Consider the following 4269-nt stretch of genomic DNA (forward strand, 5'->3'; position numbering starts at 1 on the left):
TCCAGTCCAGTCCAGACCAGGCCGCTCACTCCAGTCCAGTCCAGACCAGACCGCTCAATCCAGTTCAGTCCAGACCAGGCCGCTCACTCCAGTCCAGTCCAGACCAGGCCGGACTGGACTGGTCTGGACCGACCAGACCAGTCCAGTCCGCTCACTCCAGTCCAGTCCGGTCCAGTCTAGTAGAGTCCAATCCAGTAAAGATCAGTCCAGTCCAGTTGAGTCCAGACCGCTCACTCCAGTCCAGTCTGGTCCAGACCAGACCAGTCCGCTCACTCCAGTCCAGTCCGGCCCAGACCAGTCCAGACCAGACCAGACCGCTCACTCCAGTCCAGTCCAGTCCGGTCCAGTCTAGTAGAGTCCAATCCAGTAAAGACCAAACCAGTCCAGTCCAATCGAGGCCAGACCGCTCACTCCAATCCAGTCCGGTCCAGTCTAGTAGAGTCCAATCCAGTCCAGTCCAGTCCACTCACTCCAGTCCAGTCTGGTCCAGTCTAGTAGAGTCCAATCCAGTCCAGACCAGTCCACTCAATCAAGTCCAGTCCGGTCCAGTCTAGTAGAGTCCAATCCAGTCCAGTCTAGTCCAGTCCAGACCGCTCACTCCAGTCCGGTCCAGTCTAGTAGAGTCCAATCCAGTTCAGTCCAGTCCACTCACTCACTCCAGACCAGTCCGGTCCAGTCTAGTAGAGTCCAGTCCAGCCCAGTCCACTCACCCCAGTACGGTCCAGTCTAGTAGAGTTCAATCCAGTCCAGTCCAGTCACTCCAGTCCAGTTCAGTCCATTAATAAGCATTAATGACAAGCGGCTGATGAGGGAAACGACACATTACAGCCGCTCAACAACTGAGCCATTGAGTTTCATCAGAGTGAAGAACCAAAACAAAAGAGAAACAGGAGATCGATGCTGGAACTAAAGCTGTAATGGACAAATACGTGAAATTACACTAACGTCAAACTGCAACTGAAGTCTCCTGAAACACTCCTGAAATTCATCAAACATCAGATAAACGAGCACAAGTGCAAACTATGGCTTATCAGGAGATATAGACGACCAAACCTGCAGAAAAAAATTAATAAATAAAATGTATTTATAGGAAAATAAATAAAGGCATAAATGACTTGATAAAACAAACGCAATTAAAAATATATATATGTATCTAATTTTTTACTACTTTTTTACTTTATTATTTTCTGTATTTATTTGAACTTTATTTTTATTCTTTTTAACTTAATTTTATATTTATGCATTCATATATTTTATTTAGTAGCAATGCACACTGTCTAAACTGTTATTATATTTTTTGCATTCATATTTTTGTAACTGTTACATTAATAGTTATTAATTATTTTGTAGAGACCACAATTTTTTTCAAAAAATAGAAACAGTTATGATGTGCTTCCTATTTTATGTTGTAAGTCTGGTGTTAATATAAATTCAGGTCTAAATAAATAAATTAATGAATTAATAATTAATAAATGATTAAATATTTAAATATTTAATTATTTGTATATGTGATATATATGTGTTAGCCATTTTATATTTTCTGATTTCATGTTAATCTTTAAAGTTTTAGTAATTTTGTTGTGCACTTTTGATATTTTTTTATTAGCAACTGATGTTTTTAAATGTCTATATCGTTTTTATTATTAGAAATGTTAAATTTTTATTTCAGAAGATGAAGAGAAAATAAATATATATGTATATGTTTTCAAGTAACAATATTTAATATTTTTTATACCCTGATGTGATTTGAGAGCATGTAATTTGATGGGAATAATGACTGCTTTTATCTTCCTGTAGGCTGATCGTCTGAAATCACTCGCTACAGCGCTTCTCTCGGTTTCCTCTCCTCACTGATTCTTCTTCCAGCGTCGCCACGCCGACCACGACTCAAGGCCGTGATGTCCAATAAAGAGACATTAGAGTAGTTTCCATGACGACAAAGACACTCCACTGTCAGCCAATTAGGCTGAGAGCAGCGGCGGGCGAGCGAGGGACGCTCAGACAGAGAGAGAGAGACTTCGACTCTTGGGGACAGACGAGTAAAAACACACGGATGATGACGAAGATGCATCTTCATCACGGCGTTTGCATGTCATTAGCGTGTTTGCTTTAATCAGAGCGGCTGATTGGAGACTCACAGGATTGGGAAAGAGAGACGACTCAATGGAAACACACAGACTCACAAACTTCATCTCTGTTATATTTATATCAAAACAACATGATTCTGATGATTTAACGGCTGTAAAATCTGATTTAACCTTCACTAACTCACCAGTAACACCTGAGCCACACACTATTAACCAAATACACTCATTAACAACAACAATGGTGTGTCTGACCCGCTTTCTGTATCTCACTCCCTCCTGCTGCTTTCAAACTTGTTGATCTAAAGTTCAAATAGCTCGTTTGTCTTTTGTTCAGATTTAACAGGAGTTTAGATTCACTCTACAACCAAAAACCATTGCTAAAAATCAAATAAAATATCATCAAATAACTCAAATAAAATAAAAGGTACATCAAAAAAACTGGAATTTAAAAAAAATCACTAAATAAAATAAACACAAAAATACAACATACAAAATATTGTGTGCAAACATTTTTATTTCAGCTAGCCAACATTTCTCATTTTAATTTAGTTTAAATTGACTAAAATAAAAATCAATAAAAGCTGTAAAAAATAAAAATAACAAACACTAATTACTAAAACGGACTAAAATTTAAATAAAAAGGAAAATATAAAAATAAAATAAAATAAAAACTATAAATGATTCTACAATAACACTGCACACAACACTACCTCAATTTCATGCCATCTTCATAACAGCTCTAACCTTATTATCTTTTAATTATATGTTTAATTAAACAAAAATATAAATAGTTAAATAAAAAATCAATCATTAATATGATAAAAAACTAATAAATAAATACATTTATTCATTTAATAATATTATTTATATTTATAATAAATATAAATAATTTTTTTTAATATTTTTAATTTTAATAATGAATTCTATATTAAATATAATAAATAGAATTCTGTAAAAAGATAAATACATATAACTAAGCAAATAAATGGAAATAAACACAAATCAATCAAATGTTGGATTTGTTGATTTCATTGCATTTGTTTGATTGTTTCTTGCCATATCAGCACGAACGGCTTTTGTCTCAGCAAAGTTGAGTATTTGAACAGCAAACGATCCAGTAAATGCTCTCAGAGTGACTCCTGGATCTCCGTCAGCTCTGATTCATTAAACACAGACTCCGACTGAACCCGCTTCACAGCTCAGGAGAGATCAGAGGAGACGCAGACGGAGACAAGGTGTCTCTGTCAGCGCAAAGACAATAATAAAGCCGTCAGGTGTCAACCCTCAGATGCCGACGCCCCCTGACACCCGCCTCCACCAATCAGAGCACAGGACAGATGTCCGGTGAGTGTCCTCATCAGTCAGGCGCTCAAGGACAGAGAGACACTTGGATCACTGACCCGCAGACGGAGCGCATACATAACCAGCCACAAACACATCACAGCTTCACAGACTCTGATTATCAGACTTCACATATGAAGTCGTTTATTTACAGTCTATATATATATATATATAGATCGCTACATACTGACACATACTGTAAGTGGTTCCTGGTTTAAAGGGCCAGTACAGATATTATTACTGATCAGAATCACTTCTGTGCAAAAACAAGCTCAGATTTATTGTGGGGTGAACTATTCCATCTCTATATATTAATTTATAAATACATTATTACTTCTATATTATTATTATTATTACGTAAATGTGCTTATTACTTATATATTAATATACTAGTAATACATATTTATTACTTATGACTATTTCTACATTCTAAATGTGAATAATAATAACAATAATAATAATAAAATACAGATTTATACATTATTTATCAAATAGAAAATTAAAATATAGACTACAATTGATTATCGTTCTTAAATGATAAATAATGATAATATTATTACTATTTATTTATAGCAATTATTATTTATTATGGCCAACTTTTACTATATTCTAAAAGTAAACAAAACAATAAAATACAGATAAATAAAATATACATTTTAAAATACATATAACATTGCAATATCTATTATTAAATATCATTATCAATTGTCATATTTTCATATATATAATAATAAATAAATACAAATACCGAAAATATAACATTGTCATACTTGTTTTTAATAATACATCTTACATCACTTTATTTTTAATACTTTGTATTATTTATATTTTATTTTATATA

Source organism: Sinocyclocheilus grahami, unplaced genomic scaffold (genome assembly GCF_001515645.1).
Source record: "Sinocyclocheilus grahami isolate Dianchi unplaced genomic scaffold, SAMN03320097.WGS_v1.1 scaffold1318.1, whole genome shotgun sequence".
NCBI lineage: Eukaryota > Metazoa > Chordata > Actinopteri > Cypriniformes > Cyprinidae > Sinocyclocheilus > Sinocyclocheilus grahami.